This window comes from Lynx canadensis, chromosome B2, assembly GCF_007474595.2.
Source record: "Lynx canadensis isolate LIC74 chromosome B2, mLynCan4.pri.v2, whole genome shotgun sequence".
Lineage (NCBI taxonomy): Eukaryota > Metazoa > Chordata > Mammalia > Carnivora > Felidae > Lynx > Lynx canadensis.
The window spans coordinates 103,055,302-103,077,920 of NC_044307.1; the positions used below are offsets into that span (position 1 = coordinate 103,055,302).

Below are 22,619 nucleotides of genomic sequence, written 5' to 3' on the forward strand. Positions count from 1 at the left end.
CCATTGGAACTGTTAGAGTTTTGGCTTGTAAGCATCTGGGTAGGGGCTCACCTGTGGAACCAAGTAGACCAAAGGATGTCAATTGAACACCAGGCACGTAAGAATGAATGAAACTGCTTTAGACCATTAAAAAAAAATCCTGAGTTACCTTTTCCTCATGCCTACAGCACCATAAATGCAAGCCCACAAAGCCCAGAGCCTTTCACTGGGTGCTGCCCCAGTCATGCTTTAGTTGGAGCTCCGGGAGAGCCCACAACCCCCAGAAAATATGCACAGATGTGGAAATTTTCCCATAGGATTGTGGTGGGTATATCCTGTGGTTTGAGTCCCTTTATGACCAAATGGTTTCTTTCTTTCTTTCTTTCTTTCTTTCTTTCTTTCTTTCTTTCTCTCATTTTTAAGGGTCTGAGTGGCTATGAAGCAGTGCTGTGAGGATAGCTTGCTGGGCTTGGGTTTGTGCTTTTCACCAGGACACCAGTCCTTTCTGGAAGGCAGCTGCCACAAAAAGGAGGAACAGCTTATGAGGTGAGGTCGGGGAGGTTGGGGGGAAGCACCCAGGGAGAATGCACAGAGTCTAACAACTTGCGATTCCACCCCTCTGCCCTGTGGGGCAAATCATTTCCCAATAAGAAAAGTGCAGTGAAGACAAGATTCTTTATTTCATCTTAGTTCCTTCCAAGAACAGCGAAATGGGGATTCAGCGTCTGAAGCTGCTTCAGCAATTCCACATCTACCTCTGGCCTCTGCAAGGCGTAACTGTGTGGCCTTGGGGAACAATAAATGCCAAGGTGCGTCAGGCCAGCAGGCGGACCATACGCTGTGCTTGTAACACTAATGGTTCCTTGTTTTCATGCTGAAAATATGCACCTCTTGGAACCTCTTCTCTCTTGGTCAGATGTGCGTGATGTGATTTACATTATGGAATGCAGGAGAGGCATGTGTTTGCAAGTGCTCTGATCCAAGAATCCGGTTTCTATTGTATACGCAATCTGTATTGCCTTGTATAATGACCTTAATACTTTTTTTTTTTTGCATTTTAATTTTGGACTTATTTTTAAATGATTCATTTTCTATTCAGCCCTAAGCCCAAAATGTCTGCATGCAAGATAACTATGCCACAGTGATCAAAATGTCCTGGAGACTTAGTTTCACAAGCTCCTTTTTCCTGAGTTCTAAGAGCCTTTGGCCTTACCCCCCAGGAAATGCTATAGTGTGGATAAGAGGGAAATGTCCTCCTTGGGTCCACTCTCTGGGCAGTCAGCTGTGCTGAGTGGTGTATGAGTAGACATGAAGGGGATTCTAGGCTTCTCAAAGAGGCACTACAGGTCCCAAGGAGACATCATTAACATGTCTGTTGGAACTATATTTTTTAACTTTCTCATGTGGCTGTTTGTATTCATTGAAGCTTACCTCTCAGGGATGTAGGGAGTAAGGAATAAGCTTAAATTTCTGGAAGTTAGAAAGCCTAGATAACTTAGTTTTAAGCCTCACTCTACTACTAACCCACTAGTAAACTTTGGTAATTTAGGTTTTCTGAGCCTTGGTTTGGGAAATCCTTGTTTGGATTCAGAAAAGTTTTAGGGTTTGGGTTTGTTTTTGTAGTTGTTGTTTTGTTTGTTTGTTTTTTCTGTAGGATCTCTCTGAGTCTTTGATATGCTAATGAGTATTCTGAGCTCTAAGAATGTGCAGTGAATCCCAAGCTGGCAGAACTATTGAACAATTTCTTCCCCCCAAAAAAGTGTTCATAACCTGGACTCTATTGCAAGTGTTCTATAGGATATAGTTTGAATGAGTTATAGAAGTAGAGATGTTCTTCCTGCAGTGCAGAATTATACACATTTCATAGAGATATAAAGAGGTCCTTTACGATCCTATTGTATTAATTAAGGCTTTATGCTTCAGGTAAAAGTGCTCACTATAGCTAGTTCCAGCAGAAAAGGACTTATTATAATGATCAGCTTAAGCCTTGTATGGGAGCACCAAAGAACCAGTCTTGAATACTACCAAGGAAAATTCAGGAAAAAGTTGGCCAGAAAAAAAATGCTCAACCACATTGGTTTTTTGAGCAAAAACACCTGAGCAAAATCATCAAGATTGCTGCTCCCTGATCTGCCTTTCCTTGATTGTGCCAATACCCTTTCCTTGAGTGTGAGAAGAACTTGTGAAGATAATGGGATATCACTTGCGTGATTACGTTCTGTTCTATGACAAAAAAGGATCTTGCAAACCTAATGAAAGTCTGGTCAACTGACTGTGAATTAGTCAAAGGGGAGTTATCCTGAGTGGTTCTGACCTAATTAAATGAGCCCTTAAAAGAAGTCAAGAATTTGAAGCCAGAGACGCTATCCTGTTGGTGTTGGCGGACCAAACCACCACGTTGTAGACAATGCCACTGGGCAGAGGAGGACACGAAGCCTCTTTGGGCAGTGAATGACCCAAGCAGGAGAGCACTCACTCCTAAGACTGCAGGCAACTAGAATGCTGCCAACGGCCAGGGCGTGGGCTTGGAAGAGAACTGTGATGAAAGTCTAGTCCTGGCCAACATCTTGATTTCAGCCTTGTGAAGCCCTGAGCTGAGGATCCAGCTACCCCGTGCCCACACTTCTGATCTCCAAAAACTGTGAGTCAATAAATGATGTTATTTTAAGCCACTAAATCTGTGTAATTTCTTGCACGGCAATAGAAAATGAATACTTGCCTGTGCATGACAGAGAGCAGGTTGCTACTCAAAGTGAAACTCCGATGGCTTTTGGGGAATGTTGTTTTTAGCTTCCCACCCTCTAAAATTTAGTTTAGAAAAAGCCAGAAGTGGCTGGTGTTGATATTGAGTAAATCTAATATCAGCAACCCTCTTCTTCGGGGAATTCTTTTCCAAAAGTCCATATGTCTCTCAGAGGACATAGGATAATTTTAAAAAGTCTCTCAGTCTTTTGTTTGGTTTGATTTGGTTTGTGTTTAGGATGGCAAACGTCAACCTAACATAGAAATACTCAAGAGAAAGTAATTAACATTTTTGACAGCACATCCCTTATATGAATCAACCAATTGTCTAAACTCACACACTAATATTCTTGTCGATTCCTCTATAAGTTTTTTTTTTTCCTTCATGGAATAGACAACTCTTTTAAGAAAACAATCCAATTCTAGGAATAGTCTCTATAATGGGAGTCTTTACATGGAGATTTTCCATATCTTTATATGTGTATTGATAATCTGTGTATAAGGCCTGGCCTCTGGGTCTCACCAACATTGAGTATATTGATTATATTCTTAGTAGTTTTTTCCTTGAGAATTAAATCATCAACAAAACTGGACTAATAAGAGAAGGACTTTTTTTTTTCCCAGAAGAGAAGTGATAGGGCAAATCTGATTTATCTGATAATATACACTATTTGTCCCTGGGAATATGAGAAGACATGGATTTCATCGTACCCCTGGAACATTGGAAAGTTTTCTGGTAAAGCTGAACTTGTTTTTCATCCTTATAAGAATGTCCATTCACATACTCAATGTCTAGCCTACTACCTTCCCCGCGTTAAAGTAGTTCAGTTTCAATTTATTACAAGTGAGTTTGAACCACCTCCTCTGCCTCATTAGTAGTCCCTGACCAAACTTCCTCTCATTTCAGAACCACCCGTGATGAGGAACGGTAAACAATGAGAAATGACAATTAAGAAACCTTGATCTACAGAAACAAAACAGAAACCCCATTTGCTTTACCTCGTGTCGTAATTTCCCAGATCTGTTCCTCTTGGCCAATGTTGAGCCTGGCATTTTCTCCCTTGAGGGCTGAGCAACTTCTTACAAAACCACGCTCTGTGGGTTTTCCCAGGTGCTGTTATTTCCTGAGCAGTACGTGATAACAGTCCCTTAATATTTACGGGCTGAAAGTTTGCACAGTACTTTCAGAAAATCTTGTCTCAACTTGTTTGATCCTCACCACAGCTCCATAGGGGTCAGGCCAAGTGTCATTATTTCTAGTTTATAAATAACAGAAACTTCTGTTTCTGGAGTCACGTGACTGGCCTAAACTGTGGCGAGCTGTGATGCTGAGATTAGAACTCAAGTCTTCTGAATGTAAGTGAATCTTTCCCCAGGATTCCTATCCTTATCTGCCACACTTGTAAAATGCACCTATGACCATGGCTAACACCATCAAGTACAAGTTCCCTAACATAAATCTGGACCCTGCTTATATCTAAGTCTTTCCCTTTATCTTCCAGGAATAATCCGTTTCTTATAGTCCATTCCTCATACTTTCTGGCTTCTGCCTAGACATGCCTCTGACTGCATTTTTTCTGTCTGAGTGAGTTGTATTTGTCCTTGAAGACTCTGCTCAGCCTTTGCCCAGGCTGGTCAAGACAGTCCCCTTCAGTGTCCAGTCTGTTCATCTACTTCTATCACATTATTACAGTTTCTGCTGATATGTACATACCTTTCTAGGGTATGGGTCCATTGATGTGTCTAAGGTATCTTGTGTCTGTGTTTAACACAGTGCTGGGAATTTCATTCCTGAAATGCTTGTGGAATTGGGATTTTTTTTTTTAAGGGGTGGTTTTATTTGCTAGGAAATAAAAACAAACAATGAAAAAAAAAAGTGAGCCTCCAGAAATGTAGCTTCTCTACCTAAACTTGTTCTGAGGGGACTGAGAGTCTAGGAATAGAATGAATCGACATGAGTTGGGCTGGGGGTGGGAGTGGAGAAAAGAGGGAATAATGCCCATAACTTTTGGAAAGTCCTGCTGAGGATCCTGAGGATTTAAGGTCACATGCTTGGGCACTTCAGTGGCCGTTGTATCTACCCTTTTCAACTCTGTCTTCCAGAATAACTGCTGCAGGGAACCTAGCCTCAAACTGCCATAACTTTGGATCCACTGCAGCATTCAGGTTAGGTTTCCTTCCCACTGGCTGTTCCCAGACGATGAGAATGCAGTGGGGGTAGTAAGCCCGGGCCACTTCTGCCTGACACGGGACTCCTCTGATAGGAAATGAACTCAGGGATCCCCACTGGCCTAGCTAAGACTTTCTCAGAACTGTACTATGGTCTGAGGCTACCTCCAACCCAATCCTCTCTTCTCTGCTGAAGCTTCTTCTTGTCTACTCATGCCCCCCACTCCTTTTTCCCTTCACTAATGTTTCCCCCAATTAATCTCTCGCCCATCTAATCCCACAGCTTCTTTTCAGAAGACCTGAACTAACAGAGTTAGTACCTAGAGTACTCAAGATTTAGGTCTAAAAATCAAATCTTAGAACTGCTACGCTAAATCTGTAAACTATGCTTAAAATTTAACAATGCCCTAACTTAGTCTAAAGCTATGTAGTAGTTTAGAATCAGTGCTTAAAAAGAACACAAAACAGACCAGTGGGTTCTGCTTCTGTATACCTGGTATATACACAGGCGAGATAGAAGGTAAAGGTAGCTCAGGTTGGCCTATAACTGGTGTGAAAAATGTCAGGCTACAGTTGACTCATGGAACAACGGGAGTGTGGCCAAGCCATCGAGGTACCGGAGGGTTGAAGAGCATGGACCAGGTGTCCAACAGTTATAGAGTATAAATAGCACAGCTGTCTCTAACACAAGCCAGCTGAGAGCCACAGAGGAGATTACAAGAAGTGAATTGTGGATCAACTCTTCTAATGGGGTGACATTTCAGTCTCTATTTTTTTTAAGGCATTTCAAATCGTTGTATACTTTTGTTGTGGTTACGGACACTCATGACGGGAACGGTACGTGAAAGCCATGCAGGTTGTGACCCGGAAACATTTTATTGTATGAAAAAGCCAGTCAGACGCCAAACCGTGGAGTTAACCTTTAAAACACGCCTTCAAGTAGAGACCCCAAGAGCTGTGAGAACACAGCCTCCAGTCCCTCAAAAAGTCAGCAACCAATCACCTAAACATGCTATGCCGTGTTTCAACTCTCTCACAGGATCGTCCAAGCTACAATTGAACCAAACTATCAGCCCATCCCTTAATCATGTGGGCAAGCCCATGAAGTTACAGCAGTTCTACACATTGGCACTTTGGTAACTCAGTCTGGCTGTTTTCCTTATCCTGTTTATTTTTTCTGAGCCTAGTCTTAATGCGATCTATAGTTTTGCCTTTTTTCAAAACAAGCTTAAAAAAAAAAAAAGTGAACTTTTCAATGAATCCAAAGAAAAACAAGGTTTATGTCAGCCATGATGAAATTCTACGTGACTGGAACTTCTTCAGATGAATGCAGTATCTCTCACTTTTATTGAACTCAGTGGAAAACATAAAATAATGTAAATTATGGTCCCTCCCACACCTACCCTGGAGATTCTTATACAACCTCCTGAAAAGAGTTTGACCCCCCAACCTCTGTGAAACCTGGCTGTCAGCATATTCCAGAACTTCTTTTTCTATTGTTTAATATTACAGAAATAGTACCTTTCATTTTATTTTCCAAATACAAAATTATATAATGATACTGAGTATGTTTTTTCAAAGTACAAAGTACAAGTATCAAAGTACAGACATTTTCAAAGTACAAATAATGAAGATTCTGATGTATTCTACCCCATCTCTGAATACCAGGCTAGGTCTCACCAACATGAGTTGAGAATTCTAACACCCTGACTTTGCAGAGGAGAAAAATTAAGGTCGTAGATTAAAAAATTTGCCCAAGTTTGCAAAATTAGTAAAAGCTGAAATTTGTTATTAATGTAATATAAATGTATTTAATCAGTTTGACAAGTGTAGCCCAATGTTGTTGAGAGGCAGTGAATATAATAACCAAAATATAATTACTACCCCAAAATGATAAAATATGATGTTATGTTTCCCATGCTATAATTTGGTTCTGTCTGTTAGGTTCCCACGGTTTCTTTTCTACACAGTCTCTCATGGTGAACACAGTACACAACAGAGCACAATTCCTGCCCTCGGGGGGCTCGTTGTCCAATGGGCACAACACGCAGGTGAATAGACGGCTTGAATTTATTGTATGGAGAGTAAAGCAAGGCTGAAGTGCAGAAGAGAGCAACTCCTGGCTTGCACCAAGCCAAGACTCGTGGTCAAGAAAGCTTTCTGGAGCGGTCTTCTTGCACCTATGTGATGAGACACTCTTGATGACAGACCTGTAACTGATCATCTTACTAACACCAGAATGCCTTAGAAGGCCGATTACTGGAGTATTATTAGCCCTTAACAAATATCACTTGCACCTTTGCATAACAGTTTTCTACATGATTCTACAGCCAAATAGTTTTTACAACTCTGCAAATGCAACTTAAACCTGAGTTAAATTTACTAAACCATATAATACCAAGAAAAAAACAAAACCCACTTTTACACCTTTCTATCCAAAAGGGAACTCTTCCTTCACCACCTGTTCTTTTGTTTCCCTTATAAGAACTTGGATGCTTGAATGTTTGTATACATGAAAACAAAAACAGAATTCTATTTGTATGAAACTTACAACTGAAAACTATTAAAAATAAACTCATCAGTTAAAAATCTTCAGATCAGATGGATGATCTGGATTATTTCAGTCGTAACCTAGGGCAAGAACCGAAAGGCTTTAGGGACACGTTACTGTAATCTGGTGACCCTCAACTGCTTTTTTCCTCCTCCCTTTTCCATTGGCTTCAGTGCTGGCTTGGGCAAGCAGTGTGACAACATTGCCTTTTTCTCAGAACACTAGAATTGTGCCACCCACAGTCCAATGGCTGGGGGCCAGGGCACGGCCAGCCACACAGACATGAGTCAAGCTGTGGCATTCAAGAATTCTCACTCAGGTTCTTTCCTGATGACTTTCTTGGAATTGCCATCATCAACAGCGTGATGGTAAGAAATGTGTCATATAAAAGAAGTATGTGGTATGGCTAGTCAGAAAACTTGACTCCCAGTCCTGTTACTTTCTAGATGTGTGACCATTAGCATTTTTTTCCTAATCTGTTCTGCTATCTCACAGTCATTGTAAAAATCCAAATGAGACCATGAAAATTAATAGCTTAATCTCCATTAGTGAAGAGAAAAGAGACATTCCCATATTTATTTGGTCAGGGTCTAAATTATAAGACTTTCTGGAGAACAAGTTAGTAATAATTACAAGACTTTAAAATGCCCACAACTTGGGCCTAGTTATTCCTCTGGAAATTTAGCCTTGGGAAATAAGAAAGCGCAGAAAGATATATGTAAAAGGGTGTATAACACTGCGCCGATTGTAATAACAAAATTTTAGAAACACTCAAATGTCCAGTAGTAGAAACTGGTTAAATAAGTTAGAATGTGCCTCCATAGTAGTGTATTATACAACTGCTAAAAATAATGTTGTGAAAATACAAAATATAGCTATTGGTACATAATGGTGTATAAATGTAATTATTAGGTATACAATCAAGTAAAATAATGTGTATATGTGATGTGATATATATGTATATATATTCATAAGCATATGAATATATGAATATATATATTCATAAACATCTATATAGAGAAAGGGAGTGGGGGGGCACCTTGGTGTCTCAGTTGGTGGTACAAGTTCAGCTCAGGTCATGATCTCCAAGCTCATGAGTTCGAAACCTACATCAGGGTCTGTGTTGACAGCTCAGAACCTGGAGCCTGTGTCTCCCTCTCTCTCTCTCTGCCTTTCCCCCTCTCATGCTCTGTCTCTCTCTCTCTCTCTCTGTCTCTCTCTCTCTCTCTCTCTCAAAAATAAACATGAAAAAAAGAAAAGAAAAATGTAATCATAGACTTTAAAAAAAAAAAAAAGGAAGGGGTTGGGTATGAGACTATACCTACCAAAGTGTCCAAAGAGTTTAACTCAGAATAATATATTTTATTTTTCTTCTGTTTACGTATCTGTGTTTTCTAACGTTTCTATAATATATGTATATTTCTATTATAATAAGTGAAAATAGCTTTACATTTAGAAGTTAAATAAACTCTATGAAAACCTAGACTCTACTGTTACAGTATATCCAGTGATCAAAATTCCATCTATACATATGAATTATAAAATGGCCTAGGCGTTATCATTTCAACGATATATCTGTCACTGTAAATTTATAATTGAAAAAGTTCTCCTTTTAGCATGGTGAGAGATGGCTAAGCATTTAAAATACTGAAATAGTTTGTAAATTTTCACTAAAACCAACATTCCTTTTAGTAAACTTAATTGAGGTTAATGAAGAAACTGAGAATCTCCATGCAGAAGGCAATGTTGTAAAAAGGTGTGAGTTGGGGGGGGGGGGCAGGGGAGCCCTGATCCAATCATCTTGTATAACGAGTTTGCCAGTCTTTACCCACTAAATATACAGCAGAGAATGTTCTAAAATAGTTACCTCATTTGCAGATAGGAAACTCCAGTTCTATTGCTGGTTCCGGCAAAAACTTTCTGCAGAAACTCAGACAAGTATAACTTGTCTGTGCTTGAATTAATTTGTTTATGAAATGAACATCATGTTGGCAAAGCCTTTAAGTGAAGTTTAGCTTTCGAGTGTAAAAATATTATAAACCTCCTTAAAATGAAGTAGGAGGAGAATTTGGAAGAGGAAGAGAAGAAAGTTTTGATGATTCATTAAAGAAAAATTCATAGTCATTTCTGAACAAGATGCTACAAAATATCTTTAATGAGCCAATTTCAGGGACTTAACTCCAAAAAATTACTCTGCTGCTGCTAAAATTTGAACTATTGGCATTCATATCTGACTTATATGTACCACTATTTTTTTACATGGGTCAAGTCTTTTAAATTTTTAGCTAACTTTAAATGCTCTGTTTACTAACCAATACTAAACTTTAAATGTAAAAATCCAGAGTATCAACTAAGTATTCATCAAATGTATATTGGATCTAGAATGAGTGCTTCGAATTCTTCAAGACCTCCAGTCTCCTTCTACTCTTTCCTTGCCTAACAGCCCTCTCCTATCTTTACTTCCATAAGTACCCTGCTTAAGTTCTGTGACAGAACATTCTGACTCCTCTGTCACCAATACTCTGGATTCCCCTGCCCCACTGTCTTTCATAGCTTGGCAAGACCCCAACACTAGGTGAACTCAACTGTTTACTTTTTCTGTACAATATACCAGGTTTGGTTCAGTGTTCCATGGTGTAGTTGAGAAGCAACAATCGGGCAATTTGCCTTCATAAATCTGTGATCACCCCTCTCAGCTGGGCTCTCCAACCTGGCTGTCTAGGAGCTGACCAAAATTCCTTAGCCATGCTTCCATTTTTCACACTGCTTCAAGCTCTTTCCACGCCCCCCCCCCCCGAATCTCTGACAGCTATACTTTACCTTGCATTTCCATCTGATAACCTTTCCTCCTACTCCACTGAGAAAATAGAAGTCATCATAAGAGAATTTCTTCTTACTATCAAATCTATGAAATCTACTTTTGTTTTCATCCCCCCGTTTCTTTTCTCATACTGGAAAAATAGCAGAATTCATCGTCTTAGGTAAAGCCAATTCCTCGATATGTGCTGTAAATATCATCTCAGTGTTCTCTGGGACACTGATCTGTAATAATCCCTCTGTCTCTCTTACATGTTAACCTTCTCTCTTTTTTACTCTGTATCATCAGTATTCAAACCAACTCAAAGTGTATGACTGGGGAGGAAGGATCTTCCTTTTTCCAACATCGTTTTAATCACATAACCTACTCTGCTATGCTTCGTTAACAACCTCCTTGAAAAACGTGGCTATACCCATCCTGGTCTCCCACTGGCCACTCATACTCCTTAATCCATTGTAATCAAGTTTTCTCTGCTATGATTCTGCCAAAATTGCTTCCACCGAGATCACCAAAGTGTAAGTATGGATAAATTCAGCGGATTTTCAGTTACTTTATCACTTGCCTTTCTTCAGCATTTAACACTGTTGATCACTCTTGAAAATATTCTCTGTGGCTTCCATGGCTCCTCATACTAGTGGTTTACTGCTTACCTTCTGCGTCCTCCTTTGCAGTCTCCTTTACAAGTTTCTCTTCTCACTTATGCTTACCCTTTAAAGAGTAAATATTAGCCTTTTTCTTTCTGTGCACTTTCTCTTGGCTATCTTATTTATTCCCAAGATTCTAAAATCACCACAAATCTTTAATCTCCATGTCTTCTATGAACTTCTGGCCCATATCTGTAACTTTTTCCTGAGTGTCTTTCAGTGGAGACAAATGAGCAAGCAAGAGGTCCCAAACTGAGGTCATTCCCTTCATCAACCGAGTGGCTTCTCTTTGGGGATTTTCTGTCCCAGAAAAGGCTGTCAAGTCTGGACCCAAGAATCACCTCTGCGTGTATGTGTGTGTGTTTGTGTGTTCCCGTCTCTGTCTTTCTCACACACATAGCCTAACACCCGGTCTGCCACCAAGTCCTACTGAGTCTGATGCTAATTACTGCAACCTTCCTATCAACCAGTTTATTTCGTGTTTTCAACCATCTCCGTGACTGAAACTGTTCAAAGTCATGTCATCCTCCTAAGCCATTAGTGCCGCTAGAAGGATCATCTGTGCGCAGGTTTGGGGCACAGGTTTAAAGCTTCCAGGTTTCCTTTTTACAGGAGATAGAAAAAAAAAATCCAGGAAAGGTCTTTCTGTTCCTTCGTCTCATCTTTTTAATGATAGCGTTGGTAAGATGACATCCCCGATTTTCGCGCAATAATTTTCTGCAGATACACACCGCCAGGGTTTGATCATGCTGACAAAACTAGAGGGAATGTGTTTTCTTTCTGCAAACAGAATGTTTCTGCAGCCGGGGAAAAACAGGTTCCTGCTATTTGGCCGGATATGTCGACTATGTACGTGTGACCGGCTGAGCTGAAACAACTGAATCAATGTTAGAAACACCTGTGGGAATTAAGAAGCGTAGTGACAATGTCCCAAGGAAATCTCCTTGTTCATTGCCCTAGCCACACACCGACGACAGATCGCCTGTGCAAGGCGAAGACCACCGGTGGTGCCGTGGCCACCTACACCTCTTCCTCAGCCTCTATAGAAAGAGGTCCACGTGAGGACTTCAGTTTAAAATTCTTCATCTGTCCTTTTAGTTAATATGGCTTGTGGATGATGTCCATCATTTTCTACATTCAGGAAAGACGGGAAAGAAAAACGTTAGTAAAGCACTAAAGGATATGCCCGATTACACTTCTGGTACAAAACAAGTATTTGCTCATGAGACGAAAAGTCTGGTTTGAGACATAAGTTCATATCTTTCAATAGTTTTTAAATATAATTTTGTTAGGAAATGGCCAGTTGAGCCCCAAAGCCAAGCATAGCCCACAGTGATTTTTCTCTTTCCTTCGCCTTCCCCCAAAGCAGCCTTGACAGCTCACCTCTAGACTAAATTCTAAATCTCTCCGATTTCTTCTGTCTCTCTCTCTGGCTGTGACCCTAATGCAAACCTCCACCAGCTCACGCTGGGTTCCTTGCAACAGCCTCCAACGGCTTGCACCCATTTTGACTTCCACTAGAATCTCTTTTCCATACCATCATCAAAGTTATCTTTGTAAAAATCAATTCAGATCATGTCATTCCTGGGCACAAAACATTTCAGAGAAGTCTCTTTGCCGTAGAGAAAAATACAAATTTGCTGCATCCGAAGTGGCCTTCTGTGAACTGGCCGCAGCCTGATTCTAGCTCCCTATCTGTCCCCTCTTGCTACTCTCCCCATCCCTCTGTGATACAGACTTACTTCCTTGTTGCTAAGCCCCTCCACTTGCTGTTCTCCCTGGAACTTTCTGTTTCCAGATTCTTCCCGGCTGACTTCTTGTCATTCAGCATTCAGCCCAGCTGCCGAGGAGACCTCCTAAATTAACCATCTACACCCTCTGTCACATATCCTGTTGCATTTTCTCTAATACATTCAAAGGTCTGAAATTATCTTGTTCACTTATTTTTCTTGATTTCCTGTTAGGATGTAATTTCAAAAATACAGAATTTTTTTTCCCCCATTTTGCTCATTGTTGAAGTCTCAGAGTCTAGAACGGGGATCAGCAAACTTTTTCCATAAAAGGCCAGACAGTAAATGTTTTAGACTTTGTAGGCTATATAGTATTTGTTACAGCTTCCCAGCTCTGGTTTGATAGCATGAAAGCAACCATAGACAATAGGTAATTGGTGTGTGTTTGTGTTCCCTTAAAACTTTAGCTCTGAACACTGAAATTTGAATTTCATACAATTTTGATGTTTTATAAAATATTATCCTTCTTTGATTATGTATAAACCATTTAAAAATGTAAAAACTGGGGTGCTTGGGTGGCTCAGTCGGTTAAACGTCTCATTTCAGCTCAGGTCACGATCTCACGGTCTGTGAGTTGGAGCCCCGCATCAGGCTCTGGGCTGACAGCTCAGAGCCTGAAGTCTGCTTCCGATTCTGTGTCTCCCTCTCTCAGCCCCTCCTCCACTCATATTCTCTCTCTCCCTCTCTCTCCCTCCCTCCCTCTCTCTCTCTCTCGGGCTCAAACAGTAAATAAACATTTAAAAAAATCTTAAAAAAATAAATGTAAAAACCATTCTTAGTTCATGAACTGTGCAAAAACAGGCAGCTGGCCAGATTCAGCCTGCAGGTCATAGTTTAACAAACCCTGATCTGGAATGTCTATTGCTATACACTGGAAGCTTGCCAAAAAAAAAAAAAAAAAAAAAAAAAAAAAAAATTCTCAAATGAATGAATGAATGAATGAACAAGGAAATGGATTTTCCTTGTAAACGTTCATAGACTTGCCATGGGCTAAGAGTTGATACGATTATCCATTCTACTGTTTCAGTCCTCAAGATGGATTTGTTCTACCTGCTTGGTTGTTATTTATTAATGGGAATGCCTGCTTGTTAGCCTGAGTCACCAAGACCAATGTTAGACATAGAGTTCTTATAATGTAAGAAGAAGAACAATCAAGACCTTGTCAGTACTTTGGCTATAAAGACCAACTAAATTGAATGGGGCTCCATATTCAAGGTTAAAATTTATATATTTAACCTCCAAAAGCTTAAACACTATGATGAAAAAAGTGAATAATATATTGCTCTCAAAATACATACCTATAAGTCATGAGCGAAATAAGCAGACTCTCAAAGGTAATTTTAGAAAGATTATTTTTACCTTTTCCTCCAACTCCTTACTTCATGTAATTGGAGAGGTTTTGTAAAGAAAGTAAGGTATGAAGAGTTTTAAATGAGGACTTTGAAATGGGTCAATTCGTATTTACTCTCAATAGGACTGTTTTCCTGTCTATGACCATGTTTCATGAAACTCTTCCCTTTTAACTATACCCACCCATCCCCAAATGTTCAATAAATGGAAGAGATTGGACTTCTGTCCCTAGGTTAAGATTAGAACAAATATTAAGTCAAAACAATTAAAGGGAAATTACAGTAGAGGTAAAATCCTTTCATTTAAAAGGCAAGTTAAAATGACAAATAAAGGATTACTGTTAAGATGCTAAATCATTCTCAAAGAATGATTTCCTCTAATACATCAGATTAACTCGCTCATCAGAGGGAAAATGCATAACGTCTTAAAGACAGTTTTAGCAAAACCTTCAATAGATCCTGGCAGCAGAAACTTGGAAAAGTTTGGAATGACAGCATGAGTTTGCAGGGGTGCTCAACGGATAGCTGTAAAGAGAGCATTGAGGTCTTGCTGAAAATAACTGCTGAATTGGGGACAGTACCTTACTTTAGAGTAGCCTGGAATTATCTGCTTCTAAATCGTCACTTGTAAAAGTACATCATGAAGTGGAGAAATTTTGAGTGATTTCTTGAGCTGTTTCTAAGATGTATTTCACACTTCATAGTCTCACTCTGATTAATAAAGGAAGTGCACAATATTGGGGTCAGAGGGTTATTCTTCTGGAAACTCCAACACATTATACTAATATATATAGCTTTTATAAGAAAGGAAGGAAGGAAGGAAGGAAGGAAGGAAGGAAGGAAGGGAGGGGGGAGGGAGGGACAGAGGGTAGAAAGAAGGGAGAGAGGTAGGGAGGGATGAAATGTTTTCTTTACGATCACTTTCAGTTTGGAGAGAAATATGAAGCATTTTCAATCGACAGTCCTTGACTGGCTGTTCATTTCATTACTTTTCTAAGCTCATGCTTGAAATGCTGAGAGCATCCCCAAGGCTTACTTACCTTTCATTGAGCCTGGAACTTGAGGTAGCTGTATGAAAGCCAAGTTCTGAGTAAACCTGAGACTATTTGCAGTTTCAGGTGGGAATCAGGTGTTATTCAAGACTAAACTTGGCAAGTTTTGTCTGGATTATGCATTTAATGGTATTTAAATTATGAGGCATTTAGAAGTGGGTGGGGGGAGCCCCGCTGCTAGAAAATGAACTTGACAAACACACAATCCAGCTTTGTACATCTCCCACCTACACAGAACCCACCCCACTGGCTTAAAACACAGTGAGTACTCCATAAATGCCTGTGTGTCCTATGGAAATATAACTGAACATAAGATGGGACATACTTTCAGGCTCCTAGAGTTAAAAATTGATGGGCTCACCTGAATACTCAAAGCAACTTGGGAGAGAAGAATGACGCTGGAGGCATCCCACTCCCTAATTTCAAACTCTATTACAAAGCTAGAGTAATCAAAACAGTATGGCATTGGCATAAAAACAGCAGACACATACATCAATAGAACAGAAAAAGAGCCCAGAAAAAAATTCATGCATATATTGTCAATTAATTTATAACAAAAAAAACCAAGAATATGCAATGAGGAAAGGACAGTCTCTTCAATAAATGGTGCTGGGAAAACTGAACGGTCCAAATGAAACTGGACCACTATCTCATGCCATATATAAAAATTAACTCAAAGTTGATTAAAGACCTGAAATCATAAAACTCTAGAAGAAAACATAGGCAGTAAGCTCCTTGATAGGTCTTGGCAATGACTTTTTGAATCTGATGCCAAAAGCTAAAGCAACAAAGCGAAAATCAGTAAGTGAGACTACATCAAACTAAAATGCTTCAGCACAGGAAAAAAAAAAAAAAGCCATCACAAAATGAAAAGGCAACCTACTGAATTGGAGAAAATAATTGCGAATCAAATATCCAATAAGGTGCTAGTATCCAAAATATACAAAGAATTTACAAATCAGTCACAAAAAAAGCAAACAATCTAATTAAAAACTGAGCAAAGGATCTGCATAGACATTTTTCCAAGAAAAATATACAGAAGGTCAACAGACACATGAAAAGATGCTCAATAGCATTAATTGTCAGGGAACTTCAAATCAAAACCACAGTGAGATGTCACCTCACACCTGTTAGAACTCGTATTATCCAAAAGACAAGAAATTGATAAATGTTGGCAAGAATGCAGCAATTTCACTTCTGCATATTTATCGAAAATAAAAACACAATTTAAAAAGATACATGCACCCCTATGTTCACTGAAGCATTATTTACAATAGCCAGATTTTGAAACAACCTAAGTGTCCACTGATGGATGATTGGTTAAAGAAAATGTGGTATGCACACACACACACACACACACACACACACACACACACAAGGGAATATTGCTCATTCATAAAAAAGAATAAAATCTTGCTTTTTGCAACAACATAGGTGAAACTCAAGGGCATTATGCTAAGTGAAAACTGAAATAAGTCGGAGAAATAGAAGTACTCTATGATCTCTCTTGTATATAGAATCAAAAAATAAATAAATAAGACACAGGCTCATAGATACAGAGACTAGATGAGGGTTGCAAGAAGGGAATAGGGGTGGGAGAAATGAGTAAACTGTTGTGGGTTTTTTTTAGATTAAATAAGTTGAATAAAAATTTAAAAATAAGAAACCCCTATCTATAAGAAATAAATAGTCATGAAGATATAACATAAAGCATCACAGCTATAGTCAATAATACTGTATTGCATATCTGAAAATTGCTGAAAGAGTAAATCGTAAAAGTTAGCATCACAAGAAAAATAATTTGTGACTATGTATGGTGATGGATGTTAACTAGACTTATCATGGTTATCATTTATAGCATATACAAATATTGAATCATTATGTTTTACACATGAAAGTAATATAATATGTATATATATGTAACATCATATGTGAATTATACCCCAGGTAAAAAAAAAAAATGACAGTCTCCTCTTCATTCCCTCCTCTTCCAAATGCATCCATTCAGTGGTATTTTACTCTGCTAGGAGAAACTTCATGAACTCTGTGTACGTGTGTATGTGTGTGTATTTAGGTATGTGCTTCCTTCACTGCACAACCGTTGTTGCTCCGCACAAATTGAGGGAGACAGAGCCAGCCGAGAATTTGTGAGGGTAAGGCCAAAAGGCCTAGGGTGGTGGGCATAGAAGCCAGCCCCAGCCTTGCCCCCCTAAGATTAAGTATCTCTCACAATATGGATATGTGCTCTTGAGTTCAAGATGTTCGGAAAAAGTAGGAAAAATTACTGTACTCACACTGCCTAGCCTTAAAAAAAAAAGTAAGACCTGATCCAACTGAGGCTAGCTCTGTATCAACTATTTGTAGCCATTAGCCCACTGGTAGAAGGATGGAGGGTGATGAAAAGGTAAAGACTGAAAAAAGGGAGTTCAAGTGGAGGTTCAGCACTTCTTTGAGTCTTTTCAGAGAAAGGTTACAGAGATTTGCCTAGGGAACAGTTCCTTGATAGGAAAGTGTTTAAGGGCAATCTTAGTCAATTAAGATCTGTTTTTCTAGGATTAGAATTTGACATTTTGATTGATTGTAGTATAACTAAAATTATCTGTAGCACTCTGTAAGTTCAATACAAGAAAACACTAAAGACAAAATTGAGTCCTTAGGAGAGAAAAGAGAAGGGACATGGGAAAACAGACTAGAGAAAGTAGAGTTTATCCAACCCCTCAATTTACAAATGAGGTGATTGGGTCTAAGAGAGTTTAACAATATAGAAGTTCACTCAGCAAATTCGTATTTGGGGATCACACTGGTCACAAATGAAAGGAATTTCCAACCAAGGTGATGTGAAGTCTAGCAGAGGTATTTTGTGCAGGCAGAAATTACAATGTCGTTCATAACAAGCTACGATTATGTACACAGTGTAGTTGTTTTTAGGGATACACACAGTATGCAAATATAACTTAAAATTCTAAAGCCAACTTTTTTTTTTAACGTTTTATTTATTTTTGGGACAGAGAGAGACAGAGCATGAACGGGGCAGGGGCAGAGAGAGAGGGAGACACAGAATCGGAAGCAGGCTCCAGGCTCTGAGCCATCAGCCCAGAGCCCGACGCGGGGCTGGAACACACGGACCGTGAGATCATGACCTGAGCTGAAGTCGGATGCTCAACCAACTGAGCCACCCAGGTGCCCCTAAAGCCAACTTTAAATGCCATTATGAACATACCATGGGGAGGGATAGTTTTCTCATTCATGGCACTCCTTAGGCTTGCTAAGGTTATTTGTACTACATAGACAAACTGCCTAGGCAAAAATAAGGCAATTATCTGAAAAATATTTGTTATCTGTACAGTTCAAGAAAAAGTTGACCCAAACTATCCAAATATATCCTCTATTTTCCACTTTATTGCCATATATACTTTTAAAATCCCTGGAAAAATCTATGCTGCTATTTCAATGATTTCACACACACACACACACACACACACACACACACACACTTAGAGAAACTACATCTGTCTCTGCCTGAACAAGGAAAAAGAGAAGAAATGCCTGATTCTATTGTTAACCGATGAAGAGAGTGTCTCCATTTCCATTAGGACCCTGGTTTCCAGTGTACCATTTGTTGACAGAGTCACGATGCCCCTCCCACTACGATGAAAGTAAATCCAAAATTTGGAAGGGGAACAAGGGCCAGGAGATAGAGAAGTAGAGGTATGATGCTGTCAAAGTTACTATAATTGGTGCTGTGAGCTGAAGCAGCTTCTTGTGTGTATCAGCTCAAATGTGGTTTGTTTTGAAAAGTAATTAAGATACTATTTACATAGGTTACTGAGTGAAGCTTGTGTGGTTCTCTTGGTAACTTTGAGTAAAAAGATCTTTCTGTGTTTTCTTCCAAATAAAACTATACTGCAGTTAAACACTTTATCTTGTCTCCCAACAAAGTTTCTGACTCTAATTCCTGTGATATCTTCCTAAAATATGGTGAACTAACTACAAGGAAGGAAGAACTCACTTATCCCCATATACTTGAACTCAGTTTGGGCTGTTACATTATTGATTAATCTAACCAGAACTGTTCAACAGTGAATGGTATAACTCTCTGATGTTTAACTTCAGTCGATTTCCCTAAATTATTTCTGAGGCTTTTTTTTTTCAACTCAGCCATGTTTATATACATCAATGTGTCAACTTAATAAAGTCATAAGTGCCTCTCTAGGAAAGGGATACACTCTCCATTCCTTTCGTAGGGGACAGAAAGCATCAGAATCTCTGATAGGGTATCTGTACTTATTATTAGCAATAACCACTGTGTTGAATATCTCCTCAGTGTAGATTACCCGGGTAAATATATAAGAACCCACGGAGATACACAACTGTAAAATGTATCCTATCCTTCAATCAATGAAATTAATTGAGGAAAGCAAAGTATGTCCATAAAAAAGATAAGAATAGTAATAACACAATGCAAGGTGACAGACCTCAAAGAAAGTGCTACAGACCATAAAAGTTACAGGTGTTCACAAAGCAATAAGTTAGAAGTTACCAAGGGCTGAAGAGGTGACTGTTTTCTTATTTGCCTTGATCAGGGAAGCCCTAGGTAAGGTTTCCAAAAACTCTTTTAAACATTTGCTCCAGCTTCCACAACATTTAATTCCCATCGCTTAAGTGATTCAACTGACCCAGGCCAGGTGGGGGTCAAGGGTGGAGAGTGCATTCCAAAGTAGCATAAAGATAGGAAGAAGTTACTCTTTATTTCTGAATGTCATCTCAAACTTATGAGATTTTTTAAAGGTTTTTTTTAAGGGTTTTAAGGGTTTTTTTAAGGTTTAGCACATTCTAGGGTCCCCTCTAGGAACAAGTAGAAGTCACCAGAGCTGAGATGCCCCTAGGAGCCAGCAGATGAATGTCTGTCCTCCAGAAGGTCCTCAAGCTTGACCACACTCTGAACAGTGAAAGTTTCCTCAAAAGGAAGCAAATGAAAACATCCAAAACCAACAGGCACTTGATGTGGGACACAGAAACATTTCCCAAACTTTCCTCATGCAAGTCCTATCTGCATGAAACCATTGGTCTATGTGAAAAAATTTTTAAATATACTTCAGTCATTTTGTGTTTATAGATTCCTGGATGACCAAAGCTTTCAGCTTTCACCCAAATGTGAGGCTGGAGTTTATAATGTCTACCCAACTAGTCGGGAGATTTGACACTTTTGGAGTCTGTCTTCAATTTAATGGTAAAAACTATTCATTAGAAACAGTATACAGGTGCCACATAAACAGATTGAAGATTAAGACATCATTTTTCTAAAAATTGGAATATTTATACAGAACTATAATAATGAGTTTGTATGATTAAGTGGGAAGATCATTGGTTGAGATTAAGGAGTTAAATGGATTTTTAAAGTATTCTGCCTTCCACCTGGGATTGTTGAATAGATCAATTTAAACGATCTGTTTCAAACTATAAATATCAAAACAAATTTAAGTTCTAAAAATAAGGATTATTGAATGCCAACCCCAGCCCCCGCTAGCTGAATCATTCAACCTTTTTTCCCTGTTTCTTGTTTGCAGAATGTAAAAACTGGCACCACAATTGCTCTGACCACCATACAATGTTGTTGTATTAAAAGAACATAGAAGTGCTTCAAAATATTTTTAAGGCATTTTGCAAATGCTAGAGTTAAAATCAAATATATGGTAATTAGTCATTTAGCTTGATTTTTTAAAAAAAATATAAAGGTAGTATCAGTGAAAAGTGCACCTTAATTATAATAATATCTTTCTTTATGCCAAAGAATTAAGTAGTAAGGATATTTGAGTTCTCCACTCAGCACTCATAAAATCTTCATCTGCCCAGAGGAGTTAAAAAGGTAAGTGCATTCTCATATTCATGATCGCTACTGGTTTTATAATACAGTCACATTCATATGCTATTTCCTTTCCACTTCCCTCATGTCCTTAGGATCTTGAAAATAAAATGACTTCGGTGTATAAAAAAGTATCTTTTAAGAAAGTAAAACTAACAGAGGCATTTCCTTTAAGGTGCTAGTCAAAATCATGAGTGAATTCCATGTATGACATTAGTCGTTTCAGGTTTACCTCGAATAGAGTAGACGTGCATATTTTTTTCTTCTCTGCCCTTAAAATTGCTTTTTCATGTTTGTTTTGAATCTTGAAATACCAACCCAACTCTAAAGGATACCACTAACAGTTACTGGGTGTTTATTATGTGCCAGGCCCTGGGCTGAGCCTTTTCATCATTTCATTTTACAGTTACCTCCTGTATGTATCCTCACTCTACTGGGAGAAAAATAAGGCCAGAGAGGTTAAGCAACTTGACGAGTGTCACACAGCCAGAAATAGAATGGCACAGATCCCAAGTGAACCATGAACCCATGATATAATGCAGCCTCTCATTCTCTTTCCCAGTCTTCTCATCCCAAGGCAGGTAAGGTTTTCTTTATTCAGTGAAGGTCATCAATCTGGATTACAAGTAGTTTGTACTTCTTCCTCAATCAGCTTGAGTGAGTGAGTCCCTGAGTGCAAACACTTCCCAAATATGCCCCACAGTCACTTTTTACCATCATAGCTGGTCTATCCCTGTCAAGCAGTGGGTCTGGCCCCATAAGTGAGAATCCACTGGAGTGTACCCCATGCTTCTACGTCTCTTTCTACTGAGACTTTGCTCCGGAACCTAAGATTACTCTCTGCAGCCACGGCAGCCTCAAGATACTCCCGTAGAGTAAGAGTATTTGGAGATATGAAAAGTATTCATACCAGAACTGATGCAGAAAACACGATCTCGGCAGTTAGTCTCCCTTTTCTATCTATCCCGTTTGCAAACCCAAGCACCGGTCCTATATTAAATCTGAAGGATCACTGTATTGACTATCGGTCTGTAAAGATCTAACAATAAAAATAACTTATCTGAAGTCCACCTGCATGTTTTGTGTGGCCGCCCCCCTCCCCCCTGCACCTACCATCACTCAAAAGATACAGGCAGTATCCAGTTTTGGGGTTGGTGTGAGACAACTTCTCTGCGCTGATAGAAAATCAGTGTCATGTCCCATGTTTCATTGCAGGATCAGTTAAACCTCAGCTTGGTATCTAAAGACGGTAACAAGGTAAAACAGTAGTTCTTCAAGATGTCCCTTATTCCCCATCGTGAGTATTAATATAGAGATACTTTCATAAGCTTTCCCATTGGCAGTGCTTTTTAAGAAACTTTGGGAACAGAAGACAAAACAAATATGCTCCCTGTTAGTAAATCTCTGTCCAACTTTTAAGCTGAAAAGTTAACAACATGAAATCCTGCAAATCCTACCGAGATTGAAAACTGAAGTCTATATACTCTCGGTTAAATGGTTTTATACCTGTTTTATTTCTCCTTTATAAAGGCCAAGACTTCACGGGGAACATGTTAAAATTGTGTTAAGAATGAAAATATATAGAAGTTGATGAATTTAGGGAAATTATTCTACCACAAGTGAAGGTAGAGAATATGCACTCAGGGACGGGCGCCTGGGTGG

The 22,619-nt window shown here is 39.1% G+C and overlaps 2 long non-coding RNA genes across 2 annotated transcripts; one reads left to right on the forward strand and one right to left on the reverse strand.

Moving 5' to 3' along the window:
* Positions 1 to 377: 377 nt before the first annotated feature.
* LOC115514304 lies at positions 378 to 4,792 on the reverse strand. Its single transcript, XR_003968935.2, has 2 exons — positions 3,721 to 4,792; positions 378 to 495 (listed from the first exon to the last, which is right to left on the reverse strand). It is a non-coding gene; the product is annotated as an uncharacterized LOC115514304 (long non-coding RNA).
* Positions 4,022 to 22,022, forward strand: LOC115514308. Its single transcript, XR_004343660.1, has 2 exons — positions 4,022 to 4,077; positions 21,364 to 22,022. It is a non-coding gene; the product is annotated as an uncharacterized LOC115514308 (long non-coding RNA).
* Positions 22,023 to 22,619: the final 597 nt, after the last annotated feature.